This window comes from Lithobates pipiens, unplaced genomic scaffold (genome assembly GCF_037356315.1).
Source record: "Lithobates pipiens isolate NorthernLeopardFrog02 unplaced genomic scaffold, aLitPip1_a1.2 Scaffold_66, whole genome shotgun sequence".
Classification (NCBI taxonomy): domain Eukaryota; kingdom Metazoa; phylum Chordata; class Amphibia; order Anura; family Ranidae; genus Lithobates; species Lithobates pipiens.
The window spans coordinates 548304-564227 of NW_027507888.1; the positions used below are offsets into that span (position 1 = coordinate 548304).

At 46.0% G+C, this 15924-nt stretch overlaps 1 long non-coding RNA gene across 2 annotated transcripts in view; it reads right to left on the minus strand.

Moving 5' to 3' along the window:
- LOC143958945 (uncharacterized) overlaps positions 1–15924 on the minus strand; it is a 126274-nt gene that overhangs the window by 85426 nt on the left and 24924 nt on the right. The window contains exon 1 of one of the 2 annotated variants that reach the window (XR_013270155.1): positions 14074–14093. The exons of the other annotated variant lie outside the window; for it this stretch is intronic. This is a non-coding gene — a long non-coding RNA (uncharacterized LOC143958945). Of the gene's footprint in view, positions 1–14073; positions 14094–15924 lie in introns of those variants that run through there. 2 annotated transcript variants of the gene reach the window in all.

Below are 15924 nucleotides of genomic sequence, written 5' to 3' on the forward strand. Positions count from 1 at the left end.
CGGCACCAGGGGTGGGGGGCGGAGACCCACCCCCACCCAGGCCACGCCCCATTTTCGGCTCCATTATTGGCCGTTTTTCTCTTTCGGCAAATAGCCGAAAAGGGCATTTTCGGCCGATATGTTTCAGCGGTCGAAATTTCGGTGCATCCCTAAAAAAATATCAACATTTTCATTCATTAGAAATTAGGGAAAATATACTCCACTTTAATGTATAAAGTTCACTAAAAGAGGCTTGAAAGTCTATATAGAGAGGCCACCATAAAATAACCTAATGTATTCACTGTTGATCGAATACCAATACTCAGTCCCAACAGACACTAACAAAGAAGGAACATATACACAAAAAAACAGTGCTTACATAAAACATATGTCCGGACGCCAGTGTGATCCGAAGCTGGTCCCAGGTTGGTGCCAAACAACTGCAACAACCAGTTGCTAATTAGCAATATGGGGCCAGAGTCAGATCGCCAGAGTCAGATCCCCCCCGGTGGCTCACGCCAAAAATAAATAAAGAGAGGGATACTACAATAGGAGATAGTGCTGATGGTATATACAGGTTAGAGTGGCTTAGCCACTTTAAGTGGTTAAACTGACCTCATTTGCAGACCAAAGTTCATCCCCTTGATCAACGATACAATGTTTTTCATCTTTCAACAGTTGATAAACATTGACTTTTGCTGCTTGTTTTGGCAGCCGTGAGAAGGAACTGCTCTGTACTTGTTACAGGAATTGTGTTAATTCTGGATTAAGATTGTGTATGGATTTGACCGACAGCAGCCGCCAATGGCTGCTGCTATCAAGCCATCCAATAAGGACCCGAGACAGCGGCTGCAGCTGCTGGGCTTGTTCGCATCACTGGTAATATCAGGGTCAGGCAAATAAAAAAGGGGTGGCTCTGGGGAGATAGAGTGCCTTAAGGTGAAAAACAAAGGGTTTACAACCCCTTTAATCTTGGATAAGAAGCTGGCATGGAGATTTAAAGTGGAAGTAAACTCCCCTTATTTTTCTTTGTTTTCAGCCAAGGAAGTTGCCTCTTTGCCTCAGTTTAATCTTCAACTGCTATGGTGCTGCACATGCGATTCATTACGACACCATCCATTGGATGGTTTGATAGTTTGGCTGAGAGCACAGCTAATGTGCAGTTAGCATTCCCGGCATGCCTTTTTTTTTTAAACTGTTTAAATCGATGGGTTTACTTCCACTTTAAGGGGAACATCACGTGCTAGCTTTGAGAGAGAGTTGCACTTTATAGTTCGTATCTGACCCTATTCCTGGATTAGGGTTTTAGGATATTAAAGTTGAAGATACCCACGATGCTTTTAATTTTTGCAATGGAGTGCCCTTTAATAATCAGACCATAATACTAGATGAGGGTCAGGTATTAAAGGGGAACCCACCAATTTTTTTTTGCAAGCTCCGATGTTCCACTTTATTATCCATACTAGACCCTCATCTAGCATTAGAGTCTCAAATGGATATAAAGGAGACCACTACACTTTAGTTTTGCAGTGGAGTGACTCTTTAGAATCAGCAGATGTCAATCAAGGATTAGGATTGCGATATTAAAAGGCAATCTCAGTTGGCTTTGATGAAGCTGACCATATTCCTGGATAAAGGTCTGGTATGGATATTGGAGAGAAAACCACACACATTACTTTTGGAGCAGTTTTGCAGCTTCTATTCATGGCATGCAATCCCGAATGAAGGTCTGGTATGGAATGTTTAATGTAACAGGCATTTAAAGAATAGGGGTTCATAATGTATGTAAAGGGAAACCCTACAGGGTTTTACATTTTTGCAATGAAGTTGCCTTTCATAATCATAGCTGACCCTATTCCTGGAAGAGGGTCTGTCATTATAAAAGGGAAACGCTACACAGCGTTTAATTTTGGCCAGAGTTCCCTTTTAAAATCCTAGCATGCCCTCATTCTGAACCAGGGTCTGTTATGGATATTAAAGAGAAACTCATTTTGAGATGGCGTTTCCCTTTATAAATCAAAGGGAACACTATTAGCTTTAAAAAGAGAACCCACTTTAGGTTTGCAGTGGATCTAGCGACATGCCAAAGAGTGACTTACTGAAAGATGACAGAGGAAGGTCTGTGGGAGATTATTATGAAAGGGGTTCTTTCTTACATATGTAAATTAATGACTTCAAAGAGCAGGGATCTGGGGAGGGAGGGACTCTCCCTGTTCACACTGGTCGACATATATAACTGTTTGACAAAAAAAAAAAAAAAAAAGGTGCAATGCTCAGATACCTCAAAATGGCAATATGTAGTCCATAATAGTCCAATAGTAAATACAGGGGAAAAAATAAATAAAATAGGCAAGCCCGTCAGGGCTGTCACGAGGACCAGAAGTGCTGGCGAAGCCAAGGGAAAAAAAAAACCAAGGAGAGGGGTGCCTCTGAATATGTATCTGTATACAAAAATATCCACTCACATAGAACAGAACAGATAAATTCAGGCACATCTCTGGGGTGGTAAGGTGGGACTACAAGTTGCAGTCAATCCTCTTCAGACTTGGAGGATACTGCACAAACAATTCGGATGGCGTGGAACTGCAGGTCACAGCAAGTCCTCAAAGTGCTGACCTGGTGCAGCATTAAGAGATTCCACAAAGATTGTGCACTAGTGGCTGTGGCGGTGGGCCGTGACGTCACTAACATGCAATGCGTTTCAGAGCCGGCGTGCTATTGATGTTTGGATAGCCACACTCCTTTTTCAGGCATATATAACTGGGCAGGACTAAATTCTGATTTATTCTATCCTGCCCAGCACAATTAAAAACTCAGCATATCAGAGTCTACAAACAGAGCAACATGGTTCTGGTGCTTTCATGCTCCAAAGAAACTTAATTCACACATACAAGTGCTTACACTTGTAAACACCGATGCGCCTGAGGTTGCAGGACAGACCACGTGTGTAAGATGCACAGGTACTCCCCACTAAGCAGTAACTTAAAAGCCAAGTTCACCTTTGTTAACAGTTTACTGCGTACCATTCCACCCACACCGATACTTATTGGTTGCAAGTACCACAAACCTCTGAATTTAAGTGCCTAGTAGTGATTTGTCCCATCTAAAAAAAAAAAAAAAAAAATATTCAGTCCTGTTTTCAATTACTTCAGAGATTCTAAGCCAAGACCTGAAGTTCCACACACCTGGGTGAGATATGCAAGTGACTCACTAACTTCACAAGTTTTTGGCAATATTACAGAGTCTCAAAACCAACTAAATGGTAAGCTTAATAAACCAAACGCCCCATTTCATGTTATAAAAAGTATGTGATAGATAGAGATATAGAGATATACATACACTGTTACTGATTAAAAACTCCTTGCATTGCAACTCTGCATAAGTCAGTGTTAAATGTGGTATAAACTATATACAATCACCTGACACTAGTTTGTTTCCACAATCCATGACTTAACTTCACACAAAACACTTAAATACTTAAGTCAGTGCTACAGTTTGAATTTATTTCTCCACAGTAGCCTGACAATCCCTCCACCTCCGGTCTAACTAATCTCTCACCTTATGGCATGGACTCCTGGGCAAACAGGTGGTCATGCATGCAGGTATCAAAAGGGACCATAAACTATTCTCACAATCTCAGGTCATGGGTAGAAAGAAAAGATCAAAGTGCTCACCGCTATAGTACAAGATTAAATTTTTGTGTTCAAACACAAACTACTCACACAAAGATGATAAAAACACAGCATGTAAAGTCGACAATCGTGTTAATTCCGTAGGTCAGCAGCGGGTGGCATGCGTAGCTCGTCCCCCATACATGTTACGTTCAGAAACTTCAATGTCACCGCACTCATCCCCCCCCTTCCCTGCCCCTACGGAGGCACTTGGGGAAGGGAGGAGTCCAGTGACGTCACCAGATCTCCCTGAAGACCCGGTCAAAAAAATTACGATTGATCGAAGAATTAATCTTTAACTACTTCCCACCCGGCCAATGTACATATACGGCCGGGTGGGAGCCGCCTCCTGACTGGACGTTCAGGAACATCCTTCAGAAGGAGGGGGATCCAGCGCAGAGGCACGATCCCGATGTGCTCGTGTCACCTGGACACGGCGCATCTCGGATCGGCAGGAGGGCTCTGTGATTGGCCCTCCTGATCACATGACAGCCATCTCCAATCACAGCCGTCATGTGATCAAAACAGCCGGTTCCTAGGCAATTGGTTCTCCTCACACGGAAGCAGTCGCTAAGGAGAGCAGATCGCTGCACCCGGCTGGTGATCAGTGAGTATGAGCCGTTTTTACAGTTTACTCACGAATCACTAGTCTAGTGTAAACACACATGTCCCCAAATAATAAAAAGACATGTCCTCAAATAAAAAAACATATGTCCCACTAAAATCACATGTCCCAATGATCACCTGCACACATATGTACATGATCATTTGCGTACATATGTCTGATCACACAAACCTATTATACACTTAACAGAATTTTACCAAAAACATGTAGCAGAATACATTTTGGCTTAAATTTGACAATTTGATTTTTTGATTTTTTTAAATAGAAAAAAGAAAATATTGTTTTCCAAATTTCCTCTTTTGCGCTTATATCAAAAAAAAAAAAGTTGTGAATAAATACCAAAATAAAGCTCTATTTGTGCTAACAAAATAAAAATGTAATTTGGGTACAATGTAGCATGACCGCGCAATTGTCATTGAAATTGCAAGAGCGGTGAAAGCTGAAAATTGGGATGGGAAGGAAGGGGGCGAAAGTGCCCTATATTGTAGTGGTTAATTTTCACAGCCCTAAACAAAAAAAAAATTATATATATATATATATATATATATATATATATATATATATATATATATATATATATATATATATATATATATATATATATGCACACACACCGCTAAGTGAACATTTTTAAATTGGACCCAAAGAGTCAATAGGTCTGGTGGCTGTAGCAGGGGGGGAATACTGGGCTCAGGGCAGTCAGGGAGGCCGGAAGAGCTTGCAGGGGCTGTCTCCAGGTGGAGCAAGGTGGCCCTGCTCCGGGTGCTAGGCCGGAGCTGCAGACTTTACTACTGGCAGTTGCGGGATGAGTAAGCTCTGCAACGGCTGCCACGGACGGCACCCCACACTAAGAGGTTCCAGGGTCCATAGAGGGTAAGGCAGGAGTGCTGTGTTGTGGAGGCCAGACAAAACCGAGCAGGATTAATGCAGGAGTATGGGCTCTCACTGCATGCATACTACTCCATTGCTCTCCAGGCCATGCCCTATGCCGATATTTTCTACCCCATACACACTGCTGGATAAGCTTGGTTCTGGCTTGTGGGCACATAGAGTTTGACAGCTTTTATACCTTTTTAACCACTTCAATACCAGGCCATAGCCAAATGACACCCATAGATGGATCTCCCATCCTGGGTGGGAGTCATGAAGTCTTCTGTATTTTGACACTCCTGCGGGCCCCCGGGGGCCCACAATGCAGCAATTGTGGATGAGGCGTGTCCCTCAAACAGCCCATCCCCGATCTGTGTAATTGCCATCCCCATCCTCCTCCCGATACATGTGACCGGCCGTGTCCAATCACAGCCAGTCACATGTACTGTGCACATTCACAGCGCTCGTGCACACGCCTAGGGCACGTGCAGAGCGGCGATCGGGGATGCAACTTGTCAGGCTGACAGCCCAACCCTGATCACAGTAAAGAGCCAAAGAAATTGGCTCTTTACCACGTGCCCGGCTGTGTCCAATCACAGCCGGTCACAGAACGTAAACAAACCGCAGTAATGAGATGTTACCGGGTTCTCCTCCTCACACACACTAATCGTGTGTGAGGAGGCGATTGTGGTAACATCTCGTTACCGTCTAGTGTACACCAATCACACTGATTTACACCCCCCCAATAAAGAGAACCCCTCACCAGCCCGTCAGAGTACCCGAGTACCCCTGCTGGCTCGGTTTAAGAATATGCTACAGGGGGAACTGTCGGCGGCCACTACTAATCTAGTCACCCATCTCACCAAGGAGATCCGTGAGCTGGGCAACCGCACGAATGCCCTGGAGGACAGGATGGAGGCTGCGGCTACGGTGATAGACCACCATGAGCAGGACCTGCAAGATCTCTGGAGGGAGCTGGATGCAGCTCTTCTAAAGTTAGAGGACTTTGCGAATAGGTCCAGACGGGGGAACCTACGGTTAAGGGGACTACCCAAATCTAGCGGGGACTTGACCTCTACTGCCACGGCCCTGTTTCAAGAGCTAGTACCGGGCATCCCTATTGAGTGCATGGAATTTGACCGGATCCATCGGGCACTGGGGCCTAGGAAAGAGGGAGGCCCGCCACAGGACATTGTCAAGTTCACATACTTCCGCACTAAGGAAACACTGCTTAGGGCAGCCCGGGACAGGCCTGACCTGTGCTTCATGGGCCACAAATATCAACTCTACCGATTTGGCCCCTACCACGGTTCAAAAAAGGAGTCTTCTGAAGCCATACACCTCAGCCCTGCTGGATCGCCACATCAAGTGCACCTGGGGTTTTCCTTTCCGCCTCCTATTCACTCATCCAGGAAGGAGCTACTCCGTGCGCACCGTGGAGGCAATCTTCAAAGCCCTACACCTACTTCCCCCTCCAGCGGGGGATAAGGTCCCGGACCCTCGCCCCTCCTCTAGTCGATTGGGTCGCGTTTGGGAACTGGCCTGTAATCTGAAGCGGGCGCTGCCCGGCACCCCGTCACCTACGATCCCCTCGCTCAGACCCGGGATGAGTACCGAGTGGGTGAGCTTGTCCACTACTCCTTTTTTGGCCTAACTGCCCCCCCCCCCCCCCAGGGGCCCTGATGTACTGTTCCCATGACTGATTTTTAACTTGCACCGGTTTGCTAGGCCCAAGTCCCCGTCACCCTCACCTATGTCCCTCTCCCCGTTTTTGGCTCAGTTTTTATTTCTACCTTTGTTTTTACATTTGGATTCTAACTTTTTGATTGCCGTTTCCTGGGACCTGGTGTTTAATTGGTGCCTGGCCTCTCTGGGACTGATTGCCTTCGGCTAGATTCCCCGGACAATCCGCAGGCCCTTCCCAGGAACATGTTTTCTCTTTGTTCGCTATCCAGGACAGTATCCCCAGCAGGGCGGACACAGCTGCTTTTTGGGACAGTACCAGGGGATTACAATATACAGGGTTATGCATTACAGCCTATTTGTTGCTTTTAGAATCCAAATAATGTCTTGTATGCCAATTCTTCTCCCCCTCCTGTCCCTGGTCCTTTTCCCCTCCTAAGTTGTTCCCTTCCTCCCCCCTCATGTTTTCCCACCTGTCCTATCCCCCCCCCCCCATTCCCTCCCTTCCCACCTAGTGGGCCTCCTCCCTTTCCCTCCCGGCCCCCCTTCTCTTATACCCCTCCGCACCCTCCCCCCTTTTTTCCCCCCCCACTTACTTCCCTTGCCCCCTTTCCTTTTCCCTTCCTGAACCTTCCCCCCTTCCCCGGTGCGAGTTATGGACTTTTGGGTCCGGCCTTGTCCTGGGGGGGTGGCCGTGTTGATGGCTTCCCGTTGGCGTGCTGCCTGGGCCTGGTGGGGTCCCCCCCCTCCTGGGGGCCCCTGGTGGTCCGGTGGCACCACGAGGGGAGGGCCATGGTTGGGGTCCGAAGTTCTGTTCTCCCCCCGGTTTTCCCTGTATAGGGACACCGGTTGGGGAAAACTTATTTATGTTACTGGTTAAGTTAATTATGTCCATTTTTGTAATTTTAGGTGTAGGTTCTGTGGGATGGACTTAGCTCCCGTACAGGGGCGGTCTTATTACGGTTACATTGTTTCACTTTTTTACAAGTCGTGTGGTTGGGGGTAGAGCCAGCCCCTTGAGTGTCCTGTAGCTAGGATGCGGAGTTCCCCAAGTGTGATGACTGTTATGTGCCACTATTGTGTTTCTTTTCTTTCCTCTTCTTCCTCTTTACTCTCCCCCCCCCCCCTTCTGCTCAGGCTCAAGGTGTCCCGCCTTGGGATCAGGGTGGGCGCGTAGTTAGACGGTTATATATTTATAGGATGTCTGTTCCTGCCCCCATATGGCCCAGAACATGTCGAAAATATTTTCAGAATATTCATGGATTTCTCCTATTAAAAAAGGTCAAAAGTTTTTCGTCATCTGAAATCACAGTCAATTGACGTGGTCTGTCTGCAGGAAACCAGGTTCTCCCAAGCCTCATCACCTATTTGTCTTCCCATTATCCAGTGACCTTCACGGCTTCCGCCTCTGAAAAACAGAGAGGGGTGCTGATGGCCTTCCAGCGTAACCTACAATTTAACTGTTCTAGGAAGATAGCAGACCCCACGGGAAGATATCTAATCTTGCAAGGCACCATATGGGATCAGGAGGTCACTTTGGTTGGATATTAAGCCCCTAATTCATTCCAGCAGCGTTTCTCGCACCTGCTTCAGGTAATAGCCAGACATCAAAAAGGCCTGCTGATCATGGGAGACTCCAACTTAGTTTTTAACTCTACCCTGGATAGGCGTAGCCTCAGGGAAGTGCCTCCATCCCACGATGCCTCGCAAGAACGAGCGCTGTGCGATATTTTCCTTTCATATGGCTTGGTGGACGTGTGGCATGAGCATCACCCGGGGTCTTGAGAATTTACCTTTTCTAACCCTCACCAGAGTTTCTGTAGAATTGATCATGTCAACTTTCCTCCCCAACGCTGGCCCATAACATTCTTATTTCTACCTCTCCGTGGTCTGATCAAGACCCCCTGATCCTTGGGATTTCCCTAGCTGGGGTATCCCGCCTGGCCTATCTCTGGCGGATTAATGAATCCCTTTTGACTACACTGGATACCTGTACCCAAGTGCAAACGCATATCCAAAATTTTGGGGAAAACGTGGGCTCAGTTGAATCCCCGGTCGCTTTGTGGGAAGCCCACAAGGAGACGGTCAGGGGACACCTGATCCAGATCGCTTCTCGCTTGAAGCGAGCGAGTAGCGGACACGGGAGTTGAACTCTCTGCTGGAAGCCACAGACGCAACTTGGAAGGCGCGTCCAATGGCAGCCAACAGAAAGGTCCGTGACGACTTGGCCGCCGAGTTAGACCTGCTAGCATCCGTACAGGCTGAGAAGGCCCTGCGCTGGACCAAGTATAAATTCTATAGCAGCTCAAACAAACCTGGTCCTATGAAACAACTCGGTGGGGCGCCCAAACAGGCAAATACGCCTGCAGGTGAGGGGAGGGGGATTCACGTCAAACCGATCCAAGGTAGTGGTCGAGTTTGCCTCATTTCTATCATCTTTATATAGCAGACCAACTGCCTTTGACCGGGACAAGGCCGAGAGATTCTTTCAAACGTTTAGCCTCCACTCCTTGTCCCTGGAGGCTCGAGATTCTTTGAATGCTTCTATATCTGAGCTGGAAGTCGCAAAGGCCCTCAAGTCTCTTAAGCCGTCCAAGGCACCAGGCCCAGACGGCTTTACTGGACTCTATTACAAGACATTTGCACCTCTGCTCAGGCCCCACATGACTTCCTATTTCAACTCATGGCGGGAAGGATTGCGGCCCTCACCTGACTCGCTTAAAGCTCATCTCCATGCTCCCCAAGTCAACTGAGGAAGCTACAGACCCACAATCATTTCGCCCCATCTCCCTGTTGAATGTCAACCTGAAGGTCTTAAGCAAGGTTCCAAGCATGTGAGTAGATACCTTCAGGCCCACATTCACGGGGACCAAGTGGGCTTTGTGCCCGGTCGCCAGGCGGGGGACAATGTCCGCAAGGTTATCCATCTCCTCCATATCCTCCTCCAACGTAAAATCCCGGGGTTCCTGCTTTCATTAGATATCTATAAAGCATTTGACTCGCTCTCCTGGGGTTATCTTCAATGTGTTTTGACTAGATGGGGATTTGGGGTGAATTTTTTGAGTTAGATCCAAGCCCTCTATTCTGCACCCTGGGCAAAATAAGCGGGCTCTGACTCATTCCCTATACACCGAGGTACTAGACAGGGATGCCCCGTTCCCGGCTCGTTATCTTGGCATTGGAGCCGCTGGCGGCGGCGATCAGGGCCAACGGTGACATCTCGTGAGTTCCCTATGCGGGTACTCAATATAAAACAAACTTTTGCGGACGACGCCCTTTGGACTGTCGGACCCCCTCATCTCCCTGCCTAACTTACAATTTATAGTGGACCAGTTTTCAGCCTTATCTGGCCTTCAAATTAACCCCTCCAAGACCACAGCACTGAACGTCAATCTCCCCTTTCCACTTTCCCTACCGTTGGGCATCCCACTCAATTGACTACTTCGGCATTAAATTGACACCACCTTATTCCTCCTTGTTTTCAGCCAACTACTATCCCCTGCTGCGCACAGTGTCCACTCTTATGCAGAATTGGCAATTCCCTACCCTCTCGTGGGTGGGCAGGATCTCTGCCATGAAAAGGACGATCCTGCCCAAAGTTCTTTATTATTTTCGCACCCTGCCGGTCCACGTGCCTGTTTTTTTTTCTCTGACTCCTGCAGAATAGGATCCTCCAATTCATCTGGGCGCATATACGTCCCAGGAGGATATCTAGAGCGACTCTTTTTACCCATAGGCTTCAGGGAGGAATGGGGGTTTCCAACATCTCCAAATACTACATTGCGGCTCAGATTTCCCCTTTGACTATGCTCCATGCGTCTACGGAGGTTCCCCTCTGGGTGCTCCTTGAGGTGCCTAACTGCGACCCCTGTCCACTTCAGGCACTGCTTTGCCTCCCTTGGACGTTACACCCTTCTTTGAGTCCAATGCTGCTTCATGGTCTGCAAATTTGTGATTCCGTCCGTTTCTCTGGCAACTTGATGTCTTCCTTTTTACCCCTGCTCCCCATCACTCATAACCCTCTTTTCCCCCCGGGCATGGAAGAACCTCGGGCGTTTTCTTGGTGGCCCTCTCATGGATATATACGAGTCCAAGATTTTCGTTCCACGCGGCTTTTTCCTTCCTGGGAGGCTATCCGGGAGAAGCACGAGGCTCCGATTAGTGAGCTTTATCGTTTTATTCAATTGAGACACTGGATTGGGGCCCTGCGTCGCACGTCCACTTACCCATTTCAAAAAAATGATTGAGCACGTATGCCTATCTGCCCCTGGGTCCCCAGGCCTTATCTCGGCAATTTATGCATCCCTGAATGGACGCCCGCCATCAGCACTCCTCCCATATATGGCCCAGTGGGAAAGGGACCTTCAGGCCCCAATTGATCTGGAAGACTGGAGTAAAGCCTGGAGAATGGTAGCCAAATGTTCCTTTAATACAGATACTTTGGAAGCCGCGTACAAAGTACTATTCCTTTGGTACTGGGTTTCCGGCTCGCACCGCTCAGGCCTTCCCTGTAAGCTCTGACAGGTGCTTTCGCAATTGTGGACAACGAGGGGATGTTCTTCACACCTGGTGGTCCTGTCCGAGGCTAGTAGGGTTCTGGTCGAGAATCTTTGGTTTGCTGCAGACACTCTTCCACTTGACAATCCGAAGGGATGCCAAGCTAGCTCTTCTCCACTGTCTGATACCTGGTTTGCAAGGTCCTCAACAGAAGCTGGCTACCTATATTTTCATAGCAGCTAAGCGGACCATTGCCCAGGCCTGGAAGACCCAACGGGTGGATTTCCATGGGGTAAAGACACGTATGACTGCTACGCTACTGCAAGAACGCATGTCCAGCATCGTACATTACTCACATGCTAAATTTCTAAAACTGTGGGAGCCGTGGATTTCATATGAATTCCCTACGCTCCATGCCTGGGCCTGGTCTGACCTACTTTGCTGGGACCCCCGCCCTTCCCCTTTTTCCCTTTCCTCTCGTCTTTGGTCTCCTTTCTCTAGTCTCTCCATTATTTTTTCAGTCTTCTCTGTAGTGTCTCTCCCTCTTCTAACACTTACCATTGCCCCCCATGGTGGGGGTAGCGGGTGAAAGGCTTCCACCCCAGAGATGTCTAGGGGGTTATGATTATTTGTATTGCAGCTAGTCCTGATACCATCCTCTACTTGTATTATCCAGCCCATATATTGTGGTGTTTTGCCCTTTGGAATTATGTTCATACTTTGGCATCCATTGAGCGTTCTGTTTTCTTGTCTACTTAAATTTCAAACATATTGAAATGGAGTACCCGTCACCAGACCGTCAAGAGTACCCGAGTACCTATTTGCAGACCATGCCTCAGAATAAACATTGAGGTGTTTGCTTTCCAAAATGTGGTCATTTTGGGGGTAATTCCATTGTCCTGGTGCTCCAGGACCTTCAAAAAAGCGTGATAGGTAGGAACAAAATGAGATGTGTCATTTATGCTCCTAGAATGCCAGAAGGTACTACTTCAATGTTGGACCTCTGTATATGGCCAGGCTGTGTAGAAGTCTCACACATGTGGTCACGCAATACTCTGCAAAAATGACACCCCAAAATACATTCTGCTACTCATCCTATGTACATGCTTTGAGTTAGAAATATCTTATAAACTGACCACCTTGTGTATATAAAAAAAAAAAAATGTTTTCATTTTCTTTCCACGTTTTCCGAAGTCTTGTGGAAAAAAAAAAAAAAATAACTGTTCAAAAGACTCATTATGACTCAGAATACGTTGTGTCTACTTTACAAAATGGGGTCATTTTGTGGGCAATTCTACTGTCCTGGTGCTCCAGGGACTTCACAAACGTAATAGGTTAGGAAATTACAGGTGTCATTTATGCTCCTAGAACCCCTGATGGTGCTCCCTGCATGGGCTATTTGTACTTTCCTCACATTTCAGAGCCTCAAGAAATGATAGGCCGCCAGTGCATCAGGTGTGATCAGATGTGATCAATTTTCAATGGATTTGCACCATAGCTTGTAGACTAACTTTCAAAGAGACTAAATATCCACTAATTTGGGTTATTTTTTACCAAAGAGATGTAGCAGTATAAATTTTGGCCCAAATTTATGAACAAAAATTACTTATTTGCAAAATTTTATCATAAAAAATAAAAAAACTAAATTCTCTTCAAAATTTTCAGTCTTTTTTCACTTATGTTGCAAAAAATAAAAAATCCGGTGGTGATTAAATACCACCAAAAGAAAGCTCTATTTTTTCTAATGGTTTAGGTACAGTGTTGCATAAGTAATTGGCATTTAAAGTTAGCGCTGAAAGCTAAAAATTGGTCTGGGGAGGAAGGGTGTATAAATGCCCTGTATTGAAGTGGTTAATAAAACAGTAAAGACATACTGCACAATGATTGCCGTTTATTTTTTATGAGAACAAATAGAACAGGATAAGTGAATTATACTGACACGCTGTTTGGGAAAAGTGCAGACTGATGCTCTTAGTGGAGTGGTTATCTCATTGAGAGAAAGGTGTATGTATATTTCTGGTGAGTAGCCAATCTACAAGGTGTTGGTGCTGTCACATATTGGTGGAATCAGTGACACGGAGACACAGATGAGGGATGAACACAGGAATTGGTTGATTTTCACTGGAGCAATTCACTGGGACAATTTTTTCACACACATTTTTAGCTTTGTGAATTCACTCTGAACTAAAATTTCAGCCCCAACTGTCAGGAAAATGGTTTGGGATGCAAAGAAAAACCTCAAACCTGGCACAGAAAGTTGGACTGACGAGACCAAAAAAATAAAATTAAAAATTGAGCTTTTTGGCCACAACCATAAACACAATTTGGAGAGGAATCAACAAGGCCAATGGTGAAAAGGTACATCATTCCTAATGTGAAACACGGAGGTAGATCGCTGATGTTTTGGTGATGTATGAGCTACAAAGGCACAGGAAATGTGGTCAAAGTTGATGGCAAGATGAATGCAGTACGTTCTCAAAAAATACTGGAAGAACATTTGCATTCAGACAGGAAGATGCTCATGGGATGTACTTGGACATTTCAACTTGACAATGATCCAAAAGACAAGGTCAAGTTGACCAGTCAATGGCTACAACAGAAGTAAAGGTTCTGAAATGGTAATTTCAGTCGCCTGACCTCAATATCATTGCTCCACTCCGGGGAGATCTCAAAACGTGCAGTTCATGCAAGACAGCCCAAGAATTTACAGGAACTGAAAGTTTTGCCAAGAGGAATGGGCAGCTTTACCTGAGACAGTGTGACAGTTTGTGCAGAAATTCTTTAGTTTTGCAAACCGCTTGCGGCAGCAGCTGTCCGGGTGGCTGGACGATCCTGGAGGTGAAGATGCTGGATGTGGAGGTCCTGGGCTGGTGTGGTTACACGTGGTCTGCAGTTAGGTCAGTTGGATGTACTGCCAAATTTTCTGGAACTCTTTTGGCGATGGCTTAGGGTAGAGAAATTAATAAATATTCTATTGAAGGCCAACAGCTCTGGTGAACATTCCTGCAGTCAGCGTGCAAATTGCACACTCCCTCAAACTTGTGACATCTGGGGCATTGTGCTGTGTGATAAAACTGCACATTTTAGGAGTGGCCTTTTACTGTGGCCAGCCTAAGGCACACCTGTGCAATAATCATGCTGTCTAATCAGCATCTTGATGCAGATAATGGATATCACCCACCCTCCAATGTATAGAAAAACAAAAACGTCCAATCTGCAGCACCTTGTAGATTACCCTCCCTGGCGGTATTCCCGAGTCAGGCTCAGGGTGGAATTTCAGAACCAAAAGCGCTAACCCCGAGCCAGATCGCAACGCAGGATCCAGGAAGAGCTTACTTACCTTGACCCCTGGATCCTGCGATTACTACCCAGTGTGAGCGGCTCGTCTTCTACTCGATTCATCACAGTGCCGGGCTCCGTTCCTTGCAAGCGTTGTGACACAGGGGCTAAGAACAGTGCCAAATTCAAAAAGTGAAACACACTATACATAGTATACTCTAATCTTACAGATTATATTACTGTGAATGTATTTCACATGCCTTTTGTCCCTAGTGGTTTGTCCCGTGACATACACTGTTCTTTCTGCCTGGAAACTGGAGATTGTCTATAGCAGGGGTTGACAAATTTGCTTGGAATCTAGGAGCGTGCTAAAAAAGTTAGGAGCCTGGTCTGACGGCGATCTGTACCTGTCCCTGGCCTGACATGGAGACGAGTGAGGGGAAGATAGCCCCCCGTCTCCAAGTCATTGCCCATAGCTCTTGAGGGACATTTTTTTTTTTTCAAATGACAATATTTTTTTAAATTGCATTTTAGTGTAAATATGAGATGCGAGGTCTCTCTGACCCCAGATCTCATATACAAGAGGACCTGTCATGCTTTTTTCTATTACAAGGGATTTTTACATTCCTTGTAATGGGAATAAAAGTGACACTTTTTTTTATAAGAACAGTGAATAAAATAAAAGTTAATAAGAAAAATTTTTTTTTTTAAAACGCGCCCTGTCCCGCCAAGCTTGTGTGCAGAAGCGAACGCATATATGAAAGCTGTGTTTAACCACACATGTGAGGTATCGCTGCGATCGGTAGAGTGAGAGCAATAATTCTAGCCCCAGACCTCTAACTTAAAACGTGCAACCTGTAGAATTTTTTAAACGTCGCCTATGGAGATTAAGGGTAAAAGTTTGTCGCCATTCCATGAGCGGGCGCAATTTTGAAGTATGTCATGTTGGGTATCGATTTACTCGACGCAACATTATCTTTCACAATATAAAAAAAATAAAATTGGGCTAACTTTACTGTTGTCTTATTTTTTTGTTATCAAATACATTTTCCCCAAAAGTACGCTTGTAAGTCCGCTGTGCAAATACGGTGTGACAGACAGTATTGCAACCACCACCATTTTATTCTCTAGGGTGTATATATATATATATATATATATATATATATATATAATGTTTAGGGGTTCTAAATAAAGGGAAGGAGATGGAGCTTCCCCTGCCTGCCAGCCTATTAGCATTGCTGGTTGTAATACCAACGGCCACCACAAGAGGACGCCAGATTCCAGAAGGAACCATAGGATCGTAGAAGGCCTCAAAGCCGG